Below are 27,210 nucleotides of genomic sequence, written 5' to 3'. Positions count from 1 at the left end.
AACCCCCAATTCCCTCCCGACCTTGCTACCCATATTCCCTGAGAGAGTCTTATGTTTGCCCTTGCCCAGATCTTTGCCACAACCAAACCCCCATCCTGAACACACGCCTGCCCCTCCGTTCCACCCCAACCCATCCCTTCCATATCCCAACCCACCCCTCAAAAGGCAAGAACCCCCCTCCAACCCTCCAAGGTTTCCCTAAAAAATGCAAAGGCACCCATCCCAAAACCAAGACCAACCCTCCAAAATAACCCAAGACCACTCCATCAAAACCTAAAGCCCTCCACCCAAACCCAAGACCACCCCTCCCAAACCCAATCCGTCCCTCCCAAGTGAAATCTTTGGGGGGCTTGCTCTGCTCAGTAGATGCCCCTTCCAGGGAGGTTCTCCTGACAGTGCAGTTGGAGGCAAGCTGAATGACAGGGCACACCTGTACACAGGACTTTCTGGACACCATTTGCACTGGCATTTGCCTTGTGTAAAAAAAGTTGAGAGGCTTTTCTTGTTGAGAATAAATCAACATTTTTCTTTTCAGCAAGTTTGTCCTGGCATTACTTTTCCTTTACAATTGTTTGATTCCTAGCAAGGATACAGTGGAAAATGTGTGCTACATATTTTTCTAAAAAAGGATAAATTCCCTTTATGTGTTTTTTTCCTCTGGAAAGAACCCTACAAGAGGATACAACTCATTCAATATTCCTCTTTGACTGGAGAGGAAAGAAGAAGAGTTGTTTGGAACCCTATATGATGACACTGGACACTTTAGGTGAAATGATGGGATACCAATAATCCTGAATGGGTTCTCTCTATTTCACTCTCTATGTTAATCTCTACTCTGCATCTTGACCTTCTTTGCTTGCACTTAGGACACTAGCACTAGTGGCGGTTTGTGACTCTAGAATTGTATCTAGAGTGACTCTTGTTGTTTATAGACCAAGGATTTTTTGATTGTTGTGTAAACATATTTTTCTTTAGCATGATGAGGAGGAACTCATACGTACTTTCTAAAATGTTTACTATGTTAAGTGCATGCACTGGTTCACATGGTATGTGATGGTCATTTGAAGTTAGGTGCAGCCATTCAACATAGTAGTGGGCACTTGCACCAAGAAATAGATGTTAACACATTATTTTATGATATTTTACTACTGGTGTGTTGTTTCACCTTGATTGCTGATAAGTATGTACACATATACATTGCACCTTCTTATTTAATGTGTAAATTGAAAATGTGAATGAATGAATGAGCGCGCAATACCGAAGGTGTTTTAACACTGTACGGATCAAAAAACCCAGGAGACAGGTCCTCTGCAGGCCTATCTCAAACATAGCTGGTGACCAGTCAGTCTTTAACTCTTTTCTAAACAGCTGCAAGATGGGTTGCAAGCGTAGGGCTAACAGCAAGGTAGTTCCCCCCATGGTGCATGAGGATGTATGACGTTACAACGCATACTTTTACGACGCCTACCTTTACATCGCATTTTTTACAACGCATACCATTACAACACATAATGCTTTTGGGCGCTGGATAGTGAATAGTTTAATTTACTATTCCAACTCCAGTCCCCGTGGATAGTAGGGAAGGTGTTGGATAGTACATTAAACCTATTCCCTATCCTAGAGCGCCCCCAAGCGCTATGCATTGTAATAGTTTGCGTTGTAAAAGTTGCGTCGTAATGGTAGTGCGTTGTAAAAGTTTCGTTGTAAAGGCTGTTCACCGGTGCACGAGCATTCTTCCACTCCACTATTCTTGGGACAGTGATCATATGCTCCGAGCTCGATCTCAGGTTCCTACAAGGAGTATACCAGGTAAACTGTCCTAGAAAAAGGGCGGCCCGGCTCTGTGAAGGGCCCTGTGGATAATGCAGAGCGCCTTAAATAAATCCTCTTTTCCACTGGCAGCCAGTGCAGGCTGTGCATTAAGTGAGAAATTGGTCTAAATTGGGGGACCTTCAGTGTTGTTCTTGCGGCTGCATTTTGCAGAGACTGGAGCTTCTTTATCGAATATAGGGCATTACAGAAATCTATCTTTGAAACAATGAGTGCTATCATTGCAGTCTTTTGTAGGTCAAAAGGAATGAACAGAAGAATTTTCTTAAATACTCTCAACATAAAAATCCTGCTGAAGTCACGGCATTAATTTGTTCTGAAAAGCATAGTTTTGTATCAAAGGTAACACCCAGATTTCTTGCCTTCAGCACTTGTCTCGGTAAGGCGCTCAACTCCGAGGACCACCAGGATGCATCCTAATAGGAGGTGTCATTTCCAAAAAGCAAAACCTCCGTTTTATCTGTGTTCAGCCTGAGACAGTTTCTTTGCATCCAGTCTGTAACATGGGCCATGCATCTACAAACATTATCTGCATCCTTTTTCACCTCCAATGAGATTGATAAGGGGGGTGACATAGATATTAAATAAGGTAGGCATGAGAGCAGATCCTTGAGGCACCCCACAGGGTAGAGAGAAAGATCTGGAACTAGTATCTCCCATCACTACCCACTGTTGTCTCCCATTGAGAAACAAGCTCAACAATGCTTGGCAAGTGTTCCTGAAGCCTAGAGAATGCAGTTGTTTATTAAGAAGTGTGTGATGAACCATAACAAAGGCGGCAGAGAGATCCAACAAAATGAATGCCGCTCTGCCACCTTTGTCACCTAATCCTTTTAATTCCTCAGAAGCTGCCACCAGCGCTGATTCAGTACAATGGTTTGCTCTAAAACCGTATTGAGAAGAATCAAGCAGTTGGTTGGCATCTAAGAAGGAAAGTATTTCTTCGTTCCTTGCCTTCTCCAGACTCTTGGCCGGAAACGGAAGACGCGAGATGGGCCTATAACTTCTACCTGCCTAGGGTCCAAAGAGGGATTTTTCACCAGAGGAAGTATGCAAGCTCTCTCCCAGATGATTGGATATTGTCCGGAGGTAAGAATCCCAACTAATATCTTCGAAGGTTAGCCAGCCACCGTACTGGCCACTGAATTAATGACCATAGGAGGACAAGGGTCCGATGGGTCCCCGGATTTGATGGAACGTTTAAGATTAAGGGCCAGATGTAGGTAGCCAAATACCGGTCGGTAACGGCCGATTTCGGCCGTTACCGACCGGTATTTGGCTTTTGAGATGTACCGATTCGGTAAATTTACTGATTCTGTAAAATACCGAATCGGTCATTTTACTGATTCGGTAAATCCTAATGTAGGTGACACTCCTAAGAGAGCCACAGGCCCTTAAGAGTCGGTATTTTACCACCCAATCCTATTGTGTGATAAAATACCGAATTCAGGTGTGCATGCACATCTGTGCATGCACACCTGTGCCATGTGACACACAGACATGCCCTTAGGGCATGTATGTGTGCCACATGTCACACATGCCTGTATTCGGGGTGCCAGAGGGTGTCAAAGTGACACCCCCTGCACCCTTTCAGGATTCGTTATTTACCGATTCGGTAAATACCGAATCGGTAAATACCGAATCGGTATTGCCCATTGATTCCTATGGGCTTCAAGGCCCATAGGAATCAATGGGCAATACCGATTCGGTATTTACCAAATCGGTAAATACCAAATGTTTCCGATTCGGTAAATGAAAATAAAAATGTACCTACATCTCCTACCTTCTTATTTACCGATTCATAAATTACGAATCGGTAAAATTCTGTATTTATGAATCGGTAAATTAGAATTACCTACACCCGGCCCTAAGTGTTTTATCCCAAGTAAGGGGTTAGAAACTTTCAAATCTGGGTGCGACAGATGGCCCACAGGCTAGTCCGCAGTTCAAAGACTTGACCTGATCTGTAGCTGATACTGCGTTTGACATATTTGAGACAGAGGAAAAAGACTGAAATATAGAATTAACTTTAAGCTGAAAGAAATCTGTCAGCTGATTACAGAAGGAGACATCCGGGACAAAGCTGTTACTATTATTCCATTTGGAGAGGGATTTGGTTGTTTTAAAAAGTTCCCTTTGTCGCTAATCTAATTTTGCAAGAAAAATATTTTGTCATTTCAGCTTTAATTAGCTCCTTATACTCCAAGAGTAATTTTATGTACTTGATTTGTTTTCTGGGCATTATTCCTATCTCCATTTACGCTCCTGTAGTCTGCATTTCAGGGGTGTATTTTTTAATTCTTGTGGGAACCATGGCGCTGATTGATTTTTCCTGAAGCTCTTAAATACTCGTTCTAGGATCACCCCTCGGCATGCTGCATCTAACCAGTGTGCATAGGTGATCGCTGCATTGTTGTCTGGAGCACGGACCGACTTAAAAAGAGTGTGCTGCAGTACCTCCACATTAAGATTTTTCCATGGCCTATACTTAACAGCTCTAACTGTATTGTTCAATGGAGCTCCAATACAGGGGGTCGTTATTGCAAAGAAGATTGCTTTATTGTCAGACCAAGAAAGTGGCAGAATTTAGTCTATTTCTAGTTCTTGATTATTTTTAAAAACTCCATCCAGCATATGATTACCCCAATGGGTAGGTTCTTCAATTAACTGGTGTAGGTTAAAGTATTTTAGAGTGTCCACTAAGTGGTCCGTATCCATGTTAGTGGAATGCTCAAGGTGGAAGTTGAAGTCCTCTACTATAGTTAAACTCAGATATTGTATACAAGACTCCATAAAGACCTGAATTTTATGGATAAAACTGGCCCTTGGGCCAGGTGGACGATACACTAATAGTCCCTGAAATGTGTATAAATAAATAATAATAATAAATCCACATTTGTAAAGCGCACAATCACCCGTAAGGGTCTCTAGGCGCTGGGGGCCGTCGGGAAGATTAAGCAAGCTATTGCCCAGAGTCACATGGTGCTGGGCTAATCTGCCGCCGGTGCCGGGCATCGAACCGTGATCCCCAGATTCCGGAGTCAGTCACCCTGGCCGCGGCGCCCTGGCCGCGGCGCCACACCTCTATGACTAAGTGCTTTCCAGTCCAAAGGGAGTATTAGCAAAAAGCTGGAATCAATTGCGCTACAGTACACAATCACTATTACAGTACACAATCGCTATTACTCCACCACTACTCCACTACTACTCTATCCAGTCTTTCAATATTAAAGCTCTCAGGGATGGCAATCTTAATATCTGGATCAGAAGAGCTGTCAGACCAGGGCTCAGGGAGGAAGGTGATATCTGGTTGATGTTGGGACAGGAAATCTGCAAATTTGTATTTGTTTTTAATGAGGGACCTTCAATTCAGCAACAGACAGGTGTACATAAAATCCGCCGTGTACTTGTTTGTTATATCTCTAATAAACAGTAGGGGCACCAAGCCTCTGTTGGTCATTAGTGTGTATCTGAAAAATGGACTTACACATTCAACATTCATACCTTTCTGTGCTGAGGCACAGTCCTGAGGGTGGTAATAGCTGTTTGCTCAATTTTGGCATAGCTCTATGAGCTCTCTCATAGAAAACCTAGTTACAGGAGCAGGGGTTCTGGCGCTTGGCGCCATCCAGGCGTGGGTGGGTGCGGACAGGCTTGACCCCGGTGCTCCTTCGGCGCACCGGCAATGCGCCCCCTGCGCCCATCCGCTACACGCCCAGTCCCTCCCTGCCATTTATTGGCTAGGAGTCAGAAGACTAGAGGGCTTCCCTGCAAGATGGTGGCTGGCCAAAGAAGTGAGTCGGCCCAATGTGTAGAACCTCCCCTTGGCTGGCTCCACTCAAACGGAAAGGTCCAGAGGTGGACCGGAGAGTCAAGGGAGCTCCAAAGAAAGGTAGGAGGCACTTGCTTCCTCACCACAAAAGGGAGACTAAGATAAAACAGATTCTTAAAAAGTTATTAAAAGCAAGCATTGCCACCAATATTGAAAAAGCTTACTGAGCACGTAGAGCGATTAGAATGTCACTATGAAAAACAGCCTACTCCTTAGGTTTCAGTCAGCTGCGCGCCAGGTCCCTCCCTGCCATTTATTTGTTGGGAGTCAGGAGACTAGAGCGCTACCCTGCCAAAATGGTGGCCGGCCCAGGAAGTGAGTCAGCCCCGATGTGTGGAACCTCCCCTTAGCTCTCTACACTCAAACGAAAAGTTCCGGCGATGGACCGGAGAGTCAAGGGAGCTCCAAAGCAAGGTAGAAGGCACTTGTTGCCACACCCCAAATGGGAGACTAAGAGAAAACAGGTTCTTAAAAGTTATTAAAAGCAAGCATTGCCACCAATAATTAAAAAGCTTACTGAGCGCGTAGAATGTGTAGAATGTCACTACGAGAAACAGCCTACTCCTTAGGTTTCAGTCCAACATACAATGCAGGACTTTCACCAGACAAGGGGGAATGTTGCAAGGATGATTATGTAGAGGGCTTCAAACCTGGGACTGCCCTTGATTTTCCAGGTAATTTATGAGGTAAGGGTTACAGCTTATCGCATGCAATTTCTACATGATGTTACATTGCACTTATCCCAATGATGTGTGAATCATATGTTTTTATTGTGACAATTTTCCTAATTCATTTAAAACACACCTGTATGGTGAGTTTATGATTTTTAATTTGATATCCTTTTTTGTGGGAGTGTCCTTTTTTTGGAAGGCAGCTGGCAGCAAATTTATGAACATAATGTGGTTATACAGGTTTGTTACTTTAAATGTATTAAATGTAAACATTAGAGACATATGCACTGCACATTGGTACGGTATTGCTACCGTGAGTAATTTGAAAATGCATGAATCTTGAGCAAATGCGATCAGACAAGTGAAAAGTTAACAGTTAATAGGGGAGGTTACCTTAGGTTCTGGCAACAAAGGTGTCGATGTGCATCATGATCAGCCAACAGCAGCAGAGGCAAGACATATTGGATCGGATCTATCTTGGTACAGAAAGTGGGAAGGGGATTGAAGGTGAGTTTGTGCCTTATATGCATTCCATTCCGCCATCTCAGGTGTGGAGGTTTCCCTGTCACAGTTGCATCGACGGGAAGGCACATTGTAATTGGTCCAGCAGACAAAGTGGATGTACCGCATCCGACAGCTACTTTTGCATATCCTGCTGTCAACGCGGTCAAGAGGTCCTGCCGGTGGTGGCAGGACCATGGTCCTTCATCTATGCAATTGCCAACATCTAAATAGAGCAGGCAGACCGCGGAGCTGACTTAAAATCTACCCGACCCCCCTGAGGCCTAAAAACGACCCCCAACCCTTTAAAATGACTCCCCACCCCCTCAAACCCAGCCCCAGCTCCAGTTACCTCATCACATCCTCTCCCAATTCTTCCTGTTCCTGGGCCCGCACATCCAATTATCTAGACTCGTAGTTGAAGGCATATGTGTGGTTAAGGCATGCATGGTTAACCTTGCGGGGAAATGCCACGCGTGGCTCTGCCCCCATTGTAAAGGACATTTCCCATAACTGGGCTGAAGGAAGCTGTCTTTTAGAACTACTTCAATGATTAAATATGCCACAACAGAGCAGGATTAAAATGCCAGCACACTCTCACTGTGCTATCCCATAGAAGGGAAACTGAACCTCAGAACTCAAACAAGCAGAAGTGTTAGCCTCTTCTAAAGCACAGACTGGTGAATGTGCCTTTGAAGCTCCATTATGAGCCACTCCACTCTGATCATGGCAAAAGACCAAATTGCAGGGAGTAACCCATGTCATGCACAGTGATGGGTCACTCTTAATTTCACCAGGCTGCAGAATGGAGGGAAGGCAAGACAAATCTTTACATATGCTGAGGACAATAATAAAGAACAGGCACAATAGGACAGGACATTAAGTAAATACATTTCTCATATTCCCACTTCAAAGATAAAAATTGTGTCCATTCAAATAAAATACAAATTCACTGTTGTGGCGAAGTCAGCTAAAGAACAATGATGGATTCAACCCAGATCTAATTGTGACTGGAGATGAGTGTCTGAAAAGTTTCAGCACTCCGTACCTCATCTCCTTGCGTTAGCTCATTCTGATCTGCATCAGATCGCTTTTGCGTGCATATGTGTATCTAACAGTAGTTTTTATGTGAAAAAACTATACACTTAAAAAAGCATTGGCAAAGCCCTAAGGTCTCGTCTGTGCAGGAGGTATTGGCCATGTTGTACACCAATGTTGCAGGTGCACAGCATGGCTAAAAGTCTTTATTTAGTTTTTAATTACTTTTTATTTATTCCCTTAGTGACTCGTCTGTGTTTTTTTAATTTTTTATTGGCAGTATACAATTAGCAAGAATTTCTATTGGGAGCCCCCAATGGGACTTGCATACAGAATAAACATATAACGGTTGAAACAACAGTAAATGATACCAACAGTAGACCATGATGAGGTACAAGGAGACCAACAATAGTATGGTTCCAAGCACAAGGCATACAGTAGCAATAATGACAGATTGTTAGGGGACCTAATATGGACTTTACCAGGGCATGAAAGTTCTAGTTCAGAGCAGACATAGTCACTTAAGCCTAGGCAATACCATTAGCCCCAGCATGGCTGAAAGTTAGTAGGGTAGATGAGAGTGGCTTGGAGAGGAGTGTCGTACAGTGGTGTGACGTAGAGTGGAGTTGAGTGTTGTTGAATGGAGTGGCGTAGAGTGTCATGGAGGGGCTTGGAGTGGAGGGAGGGTTGTAGATTGGAGGGTTGAGGAGTGGCATAGAGTGGAAAGGAGTGTCATGGAGTGTCATAGATCGGAGAGTCTTAGAGTGGAGTGTCATGGAGCAGAGTGTTGTGAAGTAGATTGGAGCATCATGGAGTGCAGTGGAGTAGAATGGAGTATACCTAAACATCACATTCTTGGCCTATCGGAAGTTGTAACTAATGGCCCTGCACCTAGGCAAATTGCCATCCATCGCAGATAGTGAGTTACAACGGGGTGGACCCTAAGAACTCTCTGACCTGGGTCAGTCAATCAGGTACATGTAGAAGTGGTCGGAGTCTAATATTTTCAGAGTAACAAATATCTCAAAAAATCACAATTCTTTGGGAGGTAACTTAACTTGTATATAATCCATGAATGTCACTCAAAATAAAGATGGTTCATACATCCGGTGCATATTTTTATTTTTAGCACATCTTGAAAGGATTCAATATAAATATAAATTGATCAGATTCAAATTCAAACCATTAGAATTGAAAACATTGCAATTACTTCATTGGCAATATAATTCAATTGAAGAAAGCACATTTGAATAAAGTAAATACATTCAAGTATATCAACGCGCTCACGGTGCACAGAAAGGCAAGTATTTAGAGGGGATGGGTGTGTTGGGGTAGAAGTGGGGACCGGGTAAATGTGGTGTGACTATGTTATAATCACAGTGAGAGTCAAAATGCAGCCTTTACAGTCTATATATTGATCAATGGGTTCCAAAAGGCTCTTAAGCACAAGATCTGTAATCATCCATTATTTAATCCTATGCTTAGAGAAGTACAGAATGTTGGTTGTCAACGTTTCGACCCCTGAAGAGAAGGGTTGTTCAAAACCTCAGGCTGGGGTCTTCATCAGGACACGTAGAAAAGCTGGAGCGCTTTGTGTGGGGCCCGGTGTGGGCCTCGAGGTTGGGACCTTCCAGGGTTCCTATGTTGTATATTGTGGCTGGGAGGTTAGCATTTTCCGATTAGGTATAATTCGAGTCTGTGGCCAGCTGGAGGGGCCGGTCCATGGAAAAATCCGTTATGTTCTTTTCATTTGTAGGACATGCCTGTATCATCTAACTCCTCCGGCTGTCAGCGACAATCTGAGCCTACCTCGAGGCGGCTCAGATTGTCGCTGACAGCCGGAGGAGTTAGATGATACAGGCATGTCCTACAAATGAAAAGAATATAACGGATTTTTCCATGGACCGCCCCTCCAGCTGGCCACAGACTCAAATTATACCTAATCGGAAAATGCTAACCTCCCAGCCACAATATACAACATAGGAACCCTGGAAGGTCCCAACCTCGAGGCCCACACCGGGCCCCACACAAAGCGCTCCAGCTTTTCTACGTGTCCTGATGAAGACCCCAGCCTGAGGTTTTGAACAACCCTTCTCTTCAGGGGTCGAAACGTTGACAACCAACATTCTGTACTTCTCTAAGCATAGGATTAAATAATGGATGATTACAGATCTTGTGCTTAAGAGCCTTTTGGAACCCATTGATCTATATATAGACTGTAAAGGCTGCATTTTGACTCTCACTGTGATTATAACATAGTCACACCACCTTTACCCGGTCCCCACTTCTACCCCAACACACCCATCCCCTCTAAATGCTTTCCTTTCTGTGCACCGTGAGCGCGTTGATATACTTGAATGTATTTACTTTATTCAAATGTGCTTTCTTCAATTGAATTATATTGCCAATGAAGTAATTGCAATGTTTTCAATTCTAATGGTTTGAATTTGAATCTGATCAATTTATATTTATATTGAATCCTTTCAAGATGTGCTAAAAATAAAAATATGCACTGGATGTATGAACCATCTTTATTTTGAGTGACATTCATGGATTATATACAAGTTAAGTTACCTCCCAAAGAATTGTGATTTTTTGAGATATTTGTTACTCTGAAAATATTAGACTCCGACCACTTCTACATGTACCTGATCCATCGCAGATAAGCCAACATGGGCCCACAAAGGGCCGAAAGAATGCAGACTTTGCGGGAGTAGCAAAGAGGACTGCGTTCACCTAGTCTGAATTTATCCTAAACTATTAAAAAGAAGCGAGCAAGCTGCATCGCATTTTGGGATGCAGCGCGAGCAACAAAATTGGTTTTATTCCTTTAAATGTTTACTTACCTCCCTTCGTCCATATTCAGGTGTTTACTATCCCCCACCCTGCTCGTCCACCGCCCCGCCTCACCACCCCACGGACCTCCCTCCACGGGCCGCTACTTAATACAATAAGCAGGGTATGCTCCACAAGAGGGACAAATTAATATTATTATTTATTTGTGATTTGTAAACTGCAATAGCTACTCAAAGAACATCCCAGCACTTTACAGTGAGATCTATACCCAACTAATAAACGGTGCTAGAAGGCTGCCCCAAAGAGTCATATCCTAGGGAGTCTCTTGAAAATCAGTATGTCCCTGGTGGCACAGAGATGTAGTGGGAGAGCATTCCACTCTCTGGCAGCCAGGTAGTCGCACAAGCTGGCACCCCATATTTTCTTTCTGAATCAATGGATTACCACCTGCAGGGAGTTGGGAGACCAAAGTGACCTGACTGGTTGGTAAAGGGTAAATCTGTTAGGTAAGTACTGAGGGCCTTCATGATAAAAAGCGTTGTGAGTTAGAACTAAGCCTTTGAACCTCACCTGGTCTTTAACAGACAGCCAGTGTAGGTCTTTTAAAGCTGGCTGGATGTGAGTTCTCATAGGGAGACAGCAAAAAACGGGCAGCGTAATTCTGCACAAACTGCAGTCTCTTCAGGAGGTAACATGACATAACATGTTTATTCGTAAAGCTCACGTTCAACCCTGACGGGGCATCTTGGCGCTGAATAACAGATGTTTAATGTTACCCAACTCAATGGTACTCAATTTATCGACCTCAGATGCATAAAAGGCTGAGTAGACCCACCAGGATTTGAACCTGTGACCATGAGGTCAAACACTGATCCCTGCAATGGAATCATTAGTCCACTGAACCAGCAGACCCGGCTCGGTAGGAATGCAAACCCCAGTAGATTGAGTTGGCTAAGTCCAACCTAGAGGTAATCAAGGCCTGGATCACTGTTTTATGCTGTGGGGGAGGAAGAAGATACAGGAATATTCTTAGCATTTTTAACAGGCTAAAGCAGGTACCCACTAACCTTGTCTCCTGGAAAGAAGCGTTGTTGTCAAATTTCACCCCTAAATTATGTGCTACCATGGCTGGAAAGGGGTGGCGGGGGGACATTCTTTGGCCAAAGACTACTGTCCCAGGAAGAGGCGGGGTAGACCAAAGAGCAAGATTTCTGTTTTACTAGAATTACAATGGAGGCTGCTGTCACACACCCATTGAAACACAGCGGTCATACATGCCTTGAAATTACTTAATTTATTGGGAGTTTTTTGGTCTAGAGTGAGAAGCAATTGCGTATCGTCGGCGTAATAAGCAATTTGTACGCCAAACAATTCTTTCAGCCTTGGCCAGAGGGGTCAAATATACATTGGACAATGGTGGGCTCAATGCCAACCCCGAGGAACTCCAAAACTCAATGGTTTGGGTTCTGAGGCAGAAGGGGTCATTCAAACTGACAGAGACATGCTACACTGCCTAAAACAAATAAGGCTAATAAATAAAAATCAAGCAAATGTGAGACACAAACCACATAGCCAATGCTAAACAGTGGGCGAAATGCATTCTTAGGTCAGCTTCTAGTACGTCCAGAAGAAGTCTTTAGCAACCCTAGGCTTCGACCTAAAAATGGAAAAGAAATCCACACTATTTTGTCATTTAGTGTGATATTTCAAATGAGGCTCTTGTCGAGATGAGGCTTTTGTGCGCTGCTTAATGTCAACGTTATGGTCATAGCCTTCTATTAAACTGTTCTGCTTCTTCAACATTAATAGAAAGGTCATCTAAGGCCAGGGTTTTCATTAGGTATACATAATCTGATTTTTCCTCCCAACGCTAATTTTGCCCGAGGCGAGCCCTGCTCGATTCAGCTTGGTTTCCACAGTCTCAATTACAGTTCATAGAGCCGTCCATTGCCGCACTTAACCAAAAATGAAATGCGTCTCTCACCCATAAAATAAAGGCCGTCGGAACGATCAGGCGACTGTTGAAGTGCGCAGTGAAGATTTTCTTTATTGCTTCACTCTTGTGAACCTTTTGTCCGTAAAAAGAAAACCTTCATTTTTTTCTCCTGTACAAAGCACTGGGGATTGCTGCAACCTCTTAAGGACTGACATTTTAGGGTAAACAAAAATATAATTATTGCAAGAAAAAAACAAGAAGCGCATAACTCATCCGAAATATATTTCAATGCAGTGGCTTTCCCATTTGAGCCGAAGGCGTATTTAAATCAATGCATGCTTCTCCAATTAGTGTAACATCATAATGCAAGCCTTTGTTTATTCATGTTGATTTTAACAAGAGCCCTCAATTAGACTGAATAGTTGTTGTAAAGATGCACAACAAATACTTAAGCAGCCCTCGTTGGGGTTTATGATGTGCTAACTGAATTCCGGTACAGTGAACACATTCTTCCGCTGTGGCTTTATTTTCCCAACCATCTGGAAACCTCGAATTGGATCTAGCTTAATTTAGGCATAGCTTGACATAAAGGATGAAGCTAAACAAATTCTCTAGGGTTCCTTGTGTTGCTATTCGGTAGAGATGTGGCCTGGCAGCCCGGATAGACTCTCCAAGTGACAGAGAAAAACAAAAAAAAACATGGGCTGGAACACGACTCCAGTGGCTGAAATTCAATGAGTAATCAACTCCAGCAAGAACAACCTAGTAGATCAAAATGGAACCAGAGGTTTTCTGTATAATGTACAGAACAGGGGCCTCATTTACCAGATTAAAAGAAAAGGGCAGGAATGCACTGTGATAGGGCGTAGTCCTGTCTTTCCCCCCTGCGCTGATGCACAACTAGGCTGCCATGTGCCAACACAGGCACCCTTGCGCCATGGTGCCAGGGTGTCTGTGCTGTAGGGCGTGATTGTTTTTGTGCAGGAAGGGACACCTTCCTGCACAAGAAGAATAAGAGGTGTTGTCCCCGTTCTATGTTTGCTGGATTCTGCATACATAAAAAGAGGAAAAATCAATGAGAAATAAGAATATTTCTCCTCATTGTGCCTCCCTAACGCCACACTTGGGCTGACGTTACAAACTGATGCATTCCCAGGTTTACAATTCCTTGTAAATCTGGGAATACTTCAGATTCTGTGGGTACTGCATGGTAACATCCACAGCCAACACCCATGGAATGCCCCTTTCATGCAGTGTTCTGCATGACAGGGACACATATTTACAAGGCCATGAAAAGCCACACAAAATGGCTTTGTGTGGCCTTGTAAATATGCTGTGGCACATTGCACCACCAGAGCACCAAAAAGTGATTCTTCGGCAACGTAAAAGTGCTGCTAGGAGCCAGGTAAATGAGGCCCATGGCACTTACAGCCGAACTGTGTAATGTGCCTGCCCCAGGCCTGCAGGCTCTTCTGAAATTCTTAAAGTGTTCTCATCCCATTAATTGGGTAAGCAATAACTATGCAATCACACAGTTCTGAACACTAAATCACCTATCACTGTAATAAAAGAGGTATTGTAACATATATATATTATATATATATGATAGGCCCCCCTCGACCCAGCACTAAAAACGGAGATGCGTTTCGGCAGATCAACTGCCTTTGTCAGTCTACAAGCCGCCATGTTGGTACTGCTTTTAAATATTAAAAGTTAAATATAGCTCCAGAACGAGGAGCGGCCACGGCCTCTCCGGTCCCCGGAACCGGCAGGAGCTGTCAGAAGAGCCAGTGATGGCAGAGGCCGGGGGCGGGAAGGAGGAAGGGGTCGGGAAGGAGGAAGGGGCCGGGGCTGATTTGGGAGGCGAAGGAACTGGGAGCACCGATAATTCACACCTCGAGCCGGGAAACATCCTTTACAACGCAACTTTTACCACGCAGTGCTATTACAACGCAGGTTTAACAACGAAAACCATTACAACGCATTGCGCTAGGGGCGCTCTAGGATAGGGAATAGATTTAATTTACTATCCAACACCTTCCCTAGTGTCCACGGGGACTGGAGTTCGAATAGTAAATTAAACTATTCACTATCCAGCACCCCAAAGTGCTATGCGTTGTAATGGTATGCGTTGTAAAAACCGCGTTGTAACAGCATGCGTGGTAAAAGCATGCGTTGTAACGTCATACATCCCCTCGAGCCGCAGGTTCCCGGCTGGAGCCAGAGCCAGTTTCGACCTTACCCGTTCCAGACCCGTCCCATTTCGAGGCTGCGGCACGGAGACCCGCTGGCCAAGAGCCTCATCAACTGCGAGGAACCGGTGGTACTCACGGACACAAACCTGGTTTATACAGCATTAAAATGGGACTTGGATTACCTCCAGGAGAACATTGGTTGTGGGGACTTCTCTGTTTACAGTGCCAATGGGCACAAGTTTCCGTACTTTGACGAGAAGAAAATGGCTAATTTCAAAGACTTCAAACTAAAATCCCAGAGGCAGGAAATGAAATTTGCAGAATTTGCGAAGAAACTTCGAGACATCCAACAGAGGGGAGATGAGGACAGGTTGTATTTGCAGCAGACGCTGAATGACACTGTCAGGAAGAACATTGTGGTGGATTTTCTAGGCTTTAATTGGAACGGGATTAATAAACAGCAGGCGAAACAAAGCTGGGGGCAGCTGACTTCCAATCTGCTGCTCATTGGCATGGAAGGGAACGTGACTCCAGCCCACTACGATGAGCAGCAGAACTTCTTCGCCCAGATAAAGGGCTTTAAGTGCTGTATCCTGTTTCCACCCGATCAGTTTGAATGCCTCTATCCGTCCCCTGTGCAGCATCCCTGTGACAGACAGAGCCAGGTTGACTTTGAAAACCCTGATTATGAGAAGTTTCCAAACTTTAGGAATGTTGTTGCCTATGAGACTGTGGTGGGACCAGGAGATGTACTTTACACCCCAATGAACTGGTGGCACCACATTGAGTCCTTGATGTATTGTGGGACAACGATCACTGTCAATTTTTGGTACAAGGGTGCGCCAACGCCAAAGAGAATAGAATATCCCCTGAAGGCTCACCAGAATGTAGTAATCATGAGAAACATTAAGAAGATGTTGGGAGAGGCATTGGGAAACCCAAAAGAGGTTGGCCCATTGTTAAACACCATGATTAACCCCTTCTACGCTCATGATGAGCTCAGCTCGTCATGGGCGTAACCTGCGCTAGGCGGATGACGAGCTGACCTTGTCACGTAACGCGGGATTTTTAAAATCGCAGCGCGCAGCGGGAAAACCGCTAGCGCGCATGCGGTTAAGGGGCGATATGATGAGGAGTTGAGCTAACCGGATTACTGACTTGTGTAACTATTGTGGCTGCCACAACCTGAGTCACGGATTGTTTCTTCGTTTGAGGAACCTTGTGAAGGAGTTACTGGATCAATTGAAGATGTGCACCAATACTGTAGTCAGTTACCAATAAAAGACTTGACGGAGTGCCTGGTTTTTCGTCTGTTAGACCCAACGCTGAAGATGCAAAGTTAATTGACTCTCCAAAGAGTTGTGGGCCTTTTACTGCTTCCATACAAGGGCTCAGAGATTCTGGCAATCTGAATGTTTTTATGTTTAATTTAATTTAAAAACTTCCATATGAAATGTTCTTTTTTTTTCGGCTGAGGAACCTCTTCATCCAGAAATTCCTCTGACTCATCTTCACTGCTGGATGCTCTGGCAGCCATGGTTATGCAAGATATTAATTCAGCAAAGAGCCGACAGCAAAAAGAGAGGTCTTGCAGTCACAAAAGTGAAAGAAGAAGTGAAGGAAATGGGTGGGGATTTCATTCTTTCTAAAAAAAACTGTTTGCAACCAATGAAAAGTGTTATTTTCAGGTCACATGACCCGGTCTTTCATCATTTGGAAATCAAAAGTGTTCTGAACCAATGAAAAGTGTTATTTTCAGGTCACATGACCCGACGCGCTTACTCTAACCGCCCCGGGGCGCGCCCAGGGGCGCGTAGCGTAAGCGTGTCGGGTCGCGCCCGGGGGCGCTTTCGCCGTGCGCTCACCGGTACGCGCACCAGGGCGCGCTGTAACACTGCGCTTACCGTTGCGCTCACCGGTACGCGCACCGGGAGCGCCCCAAGGCAAAAACCAAAAAAAAAAAAAAAAAACAAAAGGGAAAAATATAGATAAAAAAAATTGTATTACATAAATATACAATATAAAATTCATTATAAAAATATTACATTTCATACCTATAGAGATTTGCTATTAAAAAACGTTTGAAATTCAGTGAAAAAAACATAGGTTTCACACCAGTTATAGTTAGGAATTAGCATTTAAAAAACCTATGAAATTCACTGAAAAAACCATAGGTTTCACACCAGCTATAGTTAGGAATTAGCATTTAAAAAACCTAATAAATTCACTGAAAAAACCATAGGTTTCACACCAGTTATAGTTAGCTGGAAATTTTACTCGCATAAAACAATTGAAATTCCCACGTTATAGTTAGTTGGACTCACTATAACTTGCGCGTGCAATGCACTGCTGATGACGTCACATATTACATCACTCATGACATGGTCAGTGACATCACTCATGACATCACTGATGACACCATCCAGTGAATGTGTGTCTTTCTGAAAAATAAATATTGGTGAGTAATGTTTAAATATTTAAATATAAGGATTAGTGTTTCACTTTGTGTACAAGTGGCTGCATGGGTTGGTGAGTAGCTACATGTGTATGTATATGGGGTATTAGATTTTTTTTAATATCAATATGAGTGTCTATATGTTTGGTGGGGGTATTACTTAGAACATAGATGCATGAGTGACTGACTCTCTCTTTGTATGTGTTTTGAAGACAGCATATGTGCAGGACTGTGTGTTACTGACTGAATGACTGTCTCACTAGTGTCTTTATCAGTAACTACATATGTTTTAATGTACTATATGTGAATATTGATGTATATAAGTGAGTATATGTGAGAGTAAGGGATTGTAACAGTTCCTGTTTAAATAAGTATGTGTTTCTATAAGTGATTGTTTAAGAGAGTAAGTATGTGTAAGGTTCCTTAGAAGTAAGGTGGTAGTGTGTGTATAGCTGTATATGCAAATAAATGGATGTTCAATAGTTTATTTGCATGTGTGAGTATGTGTGAGAGTATCTTTTGGATGACTGTCGGTGTGTAACAGGATGTATAGGTGTATCACTAAATATGATGAGTGAGTATACGTATGAGTGATTATATAGAACTGTTAGTGAATGAGTGGATGTGTATATAGATGGTGGAATTATTGAATTGGTTGTACTAACTGGTATGGGTATCTCCATTTTTTTGAAAATTTTAGTTTCTGTATATGTGTTTTAAGGGTTACATTACAGTGAAAGGAGGTCTGTCACTGTATCACAAGGATGGTGTCATCAGTGATGTCATGAGTGATGTCACTGACCATGTCATGAGTGATGTAATATGTGACGTCATCAGCAGTGCATTGCACGCGCAAGTTATAGTGAGTCCAACTAACTATAACGTGGGAATTTCAATTCGAGTAACATTTCCAGCTAACTATAACTGGTGTGAAACCTATGGCTTTTTCAGTGAATATATATATATATATATATATATATATATGTATATATATATATATATATATATATATACACTGAAAAAAACATAGGTTATAGACCATATATAGTTAGGAATTAGCATTTACGAAACCTTATTTTACTCACACAAAACCATTGAAATTCGCATATATAGTTGGTTGCACTAACTATATATCGCGCACCCGCAATCCACTGCTGATCATGTCACATATTACATCATTCATGACATGGTCAGTGACATCACTGATGACATCACTGATGACATCTCAAATGACATCACTGATGACATCACTGATGACATCTCAAATGACATCACTGATGACATCACTGATGACATCTCATATGACATCACTGATGACATCACTGATGACATCACCGATGACATCTCAAATGACATCACTGATGACATCACTGATGACATCTCATTTGACATTACTGATCACATCACTGATGACATCATTCATGTGATAATACGATGAACCTCTTCAGACTCTAATATAACCTTAGATACACTCAGTGTAAACAGACACTCACAGACTGTCACTCATCCATGGAGTTACTCACACACCTAGTCAGTCATGCAAAGAATCAATCACACCTCCATTTCCTTAACTATACAGTTATACACACCTTACTTATTCAAACATATACTAACACATATTTACTCTCTTATACAATCCCTGATACAAGTTCACAATGATCCATACAGCCACTCACACATTCACTGGCTCTTATGCACAGTTATTTATATATGTCAACTCTCACATGTACTGTGTTTTACATATGTACTTACTTTGACATGTAGCACTGAGATATCCATTCACTCACCAATACACTCATGCACACAGTTAACCGCCCATACAGCTGTTTCCACATGCACTTTTGAACCCATACATCTAGTGAATCAACTGCTCACACATCTATGCACAGAGTCATACACCTCCCAGCCACCCACACACACACTCAGTCTCCCATACAAATACTTGGGCAACCAATCAATAACCCATATACTTACTCATATAGCTACTGATCAACACATGCAGCAGTTTACAGAACAACAGACATAATGATGCACAAATTAAGACAGTTTAGTCACTAACCCATGCACTCAGTGAGACACATTTAATCACTCACTCATACAGTCAGTCATGCACCTACTAAATCCTTCATCCAGACACTTATACATCCACTCATTCTTAAATATGTAAGACATATTTTAACTTTACAGAAAAATACAGTCACTGGATGTTGTCATCAGTGATGTCATTTGAGATGTCATTTGAGATGTCATCAGTGATGTCATTTGAGATGTCATCAGTGATGTCATCAGTGATGTCACTGACCATGTCATGAATGATGTAATATGTGACATGATCAGCAGTGGATTGCGGGTGCGCGATATATAGTTAGTACAACTAACTATATATGGAATTTCAATGGTTTTGTGTGGGTAAAATAAGGTTTTTTAAATGCTAATTCCTAACTATATATGGTCTATAACCTATGGTTTTTTCAGTGAATATATATATATATATATATATATATATATATATATATATATATATATATATATATATATATATATATATATATATATACATATAACATTTCTATGGCAAAATGAAACCCCTTATTTTGTTCCTTTTCAAATTAAATGTATTAAGTGTTACCACTTTATTCCAATCAAGATGACTTCAGGTGTGCCATACTTTTGTCATAAGTAAGACTGTTAGCGTTCTAGTTGTTCTTTAGAACACTCTGGGACATTATGTCATTGGGCTATAGTTGGGCTACATCTGGCTGATATTTGGGCTACATTTGGGCTCTTTTGTCTCTGGTGGCCATCTTGGGAGACTGCATATCAGAATTTTTTTAATGAAATATAAGAGGATTTGAGAAGTCACTCAAAATGTGCCCTAATTTTTCTTTCTTCAGCACTAATCATAATTTCTATGGCAAAATGAACGCCCTCATTTTGTTCCTTTGCAAATGAAATGTTTTAAGTGTTAACACTTTATTCCGATCAAGATGACTTCAGGTGTGCCATACTTTTGTCATAAGTAAGACTGTTAGCGCTCTAGTTGTTCTTTAGAACACTCTGGAACATTCTGTCACTGGGCTATAGTTGGGCTACATCTGGATTATATTTGGGCTACATTTGTTTTTTTTTGTCTCTGGTGGCCATCTTTGGGCTACATTGGGCTACATTGGGCTACATTGGGCTACATTTGGGCTCTAACATATTTATAGCCCAATGTAGCCCAATATATATTTTTCAAAGTTAATTTTCGTAAAAACCACTGGAGCATATATCTTGAGACATAGCAAAGGCACATCGGGCTACCAGTCCCTACAATTTTGCCAAGTTTTGTGGAAATCCATTCAGCCGTTCGAGCTAAAAGTGAGTCCAACCGCCCTATGGAAAACTCAATGTTAAAAACACGTTTTGGGACCCCCCTTTTTCTCAGCCCCCACTTGACGAAACCCCCCCCAAACTTGCAGGGGACGCTCAGAAACAAAATGTGCCATTTTCCTGAAAATTTCAGCCAATTCCGTCCATCAACGCCAAAGTTATTCAACATAGAATTTTCAGAAATCCCTATTCAAAAAAATCCTAACTATATATACCTACTGGCGACCACCAGTAGGTAATATATATATATATATATAACATTTCTATGGCAAAATGAAACCCCTCATTTTGTTCCTTTTCAAATTAAATGTATTAAGTGTTACCACTTTATTCCAATCAAGATGACTTCAGGTGTGCCATACTTTTGTCATAAGTAAGACTGTTAGCGTTCTAGTTGTTCTTTAGAACACTCTGGGACATTCTGTCATTGGGCTATAGTTGGGCTACATCTGGCTGATATTTGGGCTACATTTGGGCTCTTTTGTCTCTGGTGGCCATCTTGGGAGACTGCATATCAGAATTTTTTTAATGAAATATAAGAGGATTTGAGAAGTCACTCAAAATGTGCCCTAATTTTTCTTTCTTCAGCACTAATCATAATTTCTATGGCAAAATGAACCCCCTCATTTTGTTCCTTTGCAAATGAAATGTTTTAAGTGTTAACACTTTATTCCAATCAAGATGACTTCAGGTGTGCCATACTTTTGTCATAAGTAAGACTGTTAGCGCTCTAGTTGTTCTTTAAAACACTCTGGGCCATTCTGTCAGTGGGCTATAGTTGGGCTACATCTGGCTGATATTTGGGCTACATTTGTTTTTTTTTGTCTCTGGTGGCCATCTTTGGGCTACATTGGGCTACATTGGGGCTCTAACATATATATAGCCCAATGTAGCCCAATATATATTTTTCAAAGTTAATTTTCGTAAAAACCACTGGAGCAATTATCTTGAGACATAGCAAAGGCACATCGGGCTACCAGTCCCTACAATTTTGCCAAGTTTTGTGGAAATCCATTCAGCCGTTCGAGCTAAAAGTGAGTCCAACCGCCCTATGGAAAACTCAATGTTAAAAACACGTTTTGGGACCCCCCTTTTTTCTCGGCCCCCGCTTGACGAAACCCCCCCAAACTTTCAGGGGACGCTCAGAAACAAAATGTGCCATTTTCCTGAAAATTTCAGCCAATTCCGTCCATCAACGCCAAAGTTATTCAACATAGAATTTTCAGAAATCCCTATTCAAAAAAATCCTAACTATATATACCTACTGGCGACCGTCAGTAGGTAATATATATATATATATATATATATATATATATATATATATATATATATATATATATATATATATATTACCTACTGGCGGTCGCCAGTAGGTATATATAGTTAGGATTTTTTCTCTATGGGATTTTTGAAAATTCTATGTCTAATAACTTTGGCGTTTGTGGACGGAATTGGCTGAAATTTTCAGGAAAATGGCACATTTTGTTTCTGAGCAGCCCTTGAAAATTTGGGGGGGTTCGTCAAGGGGGGGCCGAGAAAAAAGGGGGGTCCCAAAACGTGTTTTTAACATTGAGTTTTCCATAGGGCGGTTGGCCTCACTTTTAGCCCGAACGGCTGAATGGATTTGCACGAAACTTGGCAAAATTGTAGGGACTGGTAGCCCGATGTGCCTTTTGTAGGTCTCAATATATGTGCTTCAGTGGATTTTGAGAAATTAACGTTTAAAAAAAGATATATATCTGTAACAGCGGACCGGGCAGCGTCCCAGGACGCGTACTTTTCGCGCAACGGAGCTTTGTGAAGCGAAGCTGATTGGTTCTCTGGCGTCTGTCAACATTCCAAAAAGTCCGTAGCGGCCGCCATCTTGTCTCTCGGTAGGATCGAGAGACAAGAGGAGGCCAAAACAAAGGGGGAAATAACCATAAGGGGGCATAGTAGATCCTCGCTGACCCCCTAGGTTTGATGTGGAGGTTTTAAAAGGGCCCCGCGGGGCAAAAAAAAATAATAATAATAATAATCGAACGGCTGAATGGATTTGCACGAAACTTGGCAAAATATTAGGGACTGGTAGCCCGATGTGCCTTTGCTAGGTCTCAATATATGTGCTCCAGTGGATTTTGAGAAATTAACGTTCAAAAAAAGATATATATCTGTAACAGCGCTCCGCTTCGCGTAACGGAGGTTTGCGAAGCTGATTGGTCATTCTGTCACTGGGCTATAGTTGGGCTACATCTGGCTGATATTTGGGCTACATTTGTTTTTTTTGTCTCTGGCGGCCATCTTTGGGCTACATTGGGCTACATTGGGCTTCATTGGGCTACATTGGGCTACATTTGGGCTCCAACATATATATAGGCCAATGTAGCCCAATATATATTTTTCAAAGTTAATTTTCGTAAAAACCACTGGAGCATATATCTTGAGACATAGCAAAGGCACATCGGGCTACCAGTCCCTACAATTTTGCCAAGTTTCGTGGAAATCCATTCAGCCGTTCGAGCTAAAAGTGAGTCCAACCGCCCTATGGAAATGAAGGAAATGAATGGGTAATTTGTAATTAGCAAATAGCTAATCGCAAACTAGGAATGGTAAAGAATCGCTATTTATTCCTTAAAGTTCGCTATTTAGGAAATGCAAAAAACTTTGATGATACATATGGCGGTTCATCTCTAACAAGATAAGAAGCATAGGGATAGATTTATGATGACTGGCGCATCACCAGGGATGTGTTAGTCATTCTGTGCCGCTGTTCCGTCACCTATGGTGTGCTGCATTTACAATGCGGCGCATCATGGGGCAAAAACAGCACAGATGCGTGATGTATCTGTGCCGTAAAGGTGGCGCATTGCTGGAGTTGTATCGCAAGTGTGATGAAGCTCCAGCAAGGGTCGGGGGTGCCCCTGTCGCAGGGTTTCTGTTCTCACACAGAACTGTGGACAGAGGATTGGAACCTCGGCGAATTAGGGTGTCCCAAAACTCACGTTAGTAATCAAAAACCCCTTAGCAAGCTAGGTACAGTGTCACATTGGATATAACAAACTCTCAATGTTTAGACAATCCAGAATATGAACTTAAAGTACCTCAGGATACGTGGAACTCATGAACAGTCGGTCGTTATATATTTCTTAGAAACCAGAACATGGAGTTAAGAAGAACACATGTGTATTTGAAATGTTTATTTACTAATGCCGTCTTCTCAGGCGTAGTATCTTAGATAATACAAGTACACATATTATCAGTAGCAAAATTACCAGCATAGTTACTAGTACATAAAAAGCGAATGGTGATAGTATGTTAACATGCTGTAAATGAATAAGAGTTAGCAACACTTATAAGCAGCCGCGGGCCGTGGAGGGAGTTACGGTGAGGCAGGGAGGCGGGGAGGGGGAGAAGCAGGGTGGAGAATACAAGTACACATATTATCAGTAGCAAAATTACCAGCATAGTTACTAGTACATAAAAAGCGAATGGTGATAGTATGTTAACATGCTGTAAATGAATAAGAGTTAGCAACACTTATAAGCAGCCGCGGGCCGTGGAGGGAGTTACGGTGGGGCAGGGAGGTGGGGAGGGGGAGGGGCAGGGTGGAGAGGGCTCCACCCTGCTTCTCCCCCTCCCCGCCTCCCTGCCTCACCGTAACTCCCTCCACGGCCCGCGGCTGCTTATATCTCACCCTCCCTAATACACATATTATATTATTTGCTAAGAAGGTCTCTTTGTGTTGGTTTAGGGCGTGCCCATACTTTAGTGTCTTAGATTTGAAGGAATCACATCAGCATACACCAGCTCTCTCTTCATGTGAACCGCATCAAGTGTTGTGTATGTGTGTTCGGCAAAGCAATATAAAACCCGCCTCATGCCCAGAATTGGCAGAAGTTGCACTTATGTTATGAGTATGAAGTCGTGGAGATCAGACCTCATAACAATTCTGTATCGTGTTGTTCTTGAAACTTTAGCACTCGCTGTACAGATATAGTTTAACAAGCAAAGCAGATAGTAGAGCAATAACATATTATTCTCATGTAAACCACGATGAACTACTAGGTTGAAAGCTAAAGCAACAACTAAGTGTCGTGTGCAGAAGTTGCAAAAAAGGAAAAATGGCGTTTAAACCGGTAATGAGCCCATGCTAACTTAACACGGTGTAAAGATATCCAGGACCTAGATGACACCTCCCCATGATCCGGAAACGAACTGAATAAGATAATAGAAGTGCCATCTCATGAGAGCAGATTGCAAGTTTATATGTGGACGGTCCGCAAGGTAAAGCATTAAAAACTAGGAAAATGTAATGCTAAAGAAAAATAAAACAGCCAAGTACTTTATCGAGTCTTAAGCCAATAGGCAAGGTAAATAATAAAAACTTGACAAATAAGTCAATGAATTGTCAATGAAATGCTAGTACTCAGCATATCAAACATGAAAAAGGTCTATGACATAACTGTGTATGCAAAATAAGCTGCAACAGCCTCCAATAGGAAGTCACCGTCTTCATCCGAAAACAGTTCAGCCATCCAATTTAAAAGCGGAAAAGAACATACGTGCTCTCCCAGCACCGGATCCTCTATCACCATCAGAGGACAGCTCGGAGGGTTTTCAAGAAAGCTCTGTTCCAAGAAAGACTGTGCTGCCGCCAGTAAATTCCAGGGACCAATTAGTCCATGCATCAATGCCACAGCCATAATCCTTTCGCCAGGACAAACCAACTCGTGAGTAATGATAGGAGTCATCAGCTGATTAAAGTCGACGTCAGGAGAAACCGGTCCGCAGAGACACAAATCAATGGCCCAATCGAAATCACAGGTCAGGCAGTGAAATACAGGCTGGACACAGGTGAAGTAGGAGAATCGAAAAGATAATCCATATGCCGTGCTTAATATCGCCAACGGCATTGTGCCATAATATTCTAGCATGCGATTGCGGAACAGTGTCAGCAGCTGCAGGGCGGGAGGTTGCATAGGAGGGACATCCATATTTAAAAATGTAAAAAAGCACAAGAGCGTCCGCTGGTAATGCAAGTAAAAATGGCAATCCACGAAGCAGAGTGGAGAAAATAGAATGAAAGAAAGCAGGGATGACTCCAAAGATTTTCTCAAATGAAGTCACGAGACCACTGGTAACAACTTTAAAAAAGTGCGCCAGGGCCTTTGTGGAGGATGCGTTAAAGATAGTCCGAACCATCTTGCTGAAATTGAAAGGCAAATCTGAATTGAAAAGGGTCTGCACCTCTGTACGGGTGTTCGCTATGTGAAGCACGAAAGTTTCACGGGCCGAACTCAAGGCCACCTCTCTCTGAGACAAAAGAGCTCTTATTCTTGCCATGCCATTGAAATCTGCTCCCAAGGTTGGTATTTGTGGCCAGATTGAAAACTCCCTATGTTCATGTGTGGGAGGAAATAGAACATTTCTGCAGCAAATAACCCGTTCACTTACTGTTACGATAAAAGGAATACTTTTAATTAACCCAGAACAATCTTCATTATTGAGCATCAAATAACTACCATTTTCCAACAACTTGAACGTGGGGATGATAGCAGGAACTGGCGTGCCTTGCAGCACGCAAGCCATATTTGGTCGGTGTTTGTTGCATGAACCGTGTAACTGTATGTGCCTACACATTAGTGAATGATCTGGCGTCTCAGTGCATTCCTCTCCATTCAGATAAACTTCTTGATCATCTTTGAAACATCTGTATGTGTATGGAAGCGACCAGACCTCATGAAGAAAAGCACTACCTAAAGGTTCATAACGACCTATTGGTATATATTTCATACAATTTGAAAACTTATATAAAGCAAAAGGCAGCGTTATTAAACCGTGGATAAGGCACGTTGCCAAAAAACCCGCAATCCTCTGCTGATGATGTCACTGAGCATGTCATGAATGATGTAATATGTGACATCATCAGCAGTGGATTACGGGTAATAGTATCTCTAGTTTACTCCCCTATAGCTGTCTTTCTTTTAACATAAGTGTCTGTTTCCTTCCCTTATACTTACTGTTTTTGGTTCGCTTCCGGTTCGCGTACCGGCGAGCGAACTGGGAAGCGAACTAAGAGAAATAGAGGTTGGCACAGTTCCAAATATTGTACCAATTTTTAAATAACGGGGAGGTAGTTCTGAAAAGAACTTTTTTTTTTATTGTTTTTGTTGTTTTATATTTTTTTTATTATTTTTCGGAACATTTTTTTACTTTTTTTGAATTTTTCTGAACAGTTTTATATTTTTTTGGGTTTTTCTTGGAGGGGGCAATGAAAACGATTCATTGTAAAGGGCTCAACAGGAGCAACAAAACAAAAAAAAAGTATTTATTATTTTGGGCGTTTCGTACAAACTTGCATATGATAGTCAATAGCTCTGTTGATCAGAGTGATGCTTCTTTCTCCGTAGCAAATGAATCCATCGCAAAATACGCAGATGTGTTTTACTTCACCAAATCTCATTTGTATATTTGGCACCATCTCCCTGCCCTCTGGTCCCGTTACTTCCGGTACAACAGATCTTCTGGCCATAATAGGGAGATTATCTAGGTCGTTCCGAAACTGTGCAGCACTGTAGTTGTTAGGATGCCACCTAGTCATATGG

The 27,210-nt window shown here is 42.3% G+C and overlaps 1 protein-coding gene and 1 pseudogene across 3 annotated transcripts in view; both read left to right on the top strand.

Annotated features, from left to right (window-relative positions):
• Nucleotides 1-27,210, top strand: part of LOC144818798 (phospholipid-transporting ATPase ABCA1-like) — a 3,252,877-nt gene that overhangs the window by 1,379,767 nt on the left and 1,845,900 nt on the right. The window lies entirely within an intron of this gene.
• LOC144819143 (hypoxia-inducible factor 1-alpha inhibitor pseudogene) lies at nucleotides 14,775-15,818 on the top strand (annotated as a pseudogene).

Source organism: Lissotriton helveticus, chromosome 2_1 (assembly GCF_964261635.1).
Source record: "Lissotriton helveticus chromosome 2_1, aLisHel1.1, whole genome shotgun sequence".
Classification (NCBI taxonomy): Eukaryota; Metazoa; Chordata; class Amphibia; order Caudata; family Salamandridae; genus Lissotriton; species Lissotriton helveticus.
This window is presented reverse-complemented; position numbering and strand designations above follow the sequence as displayed.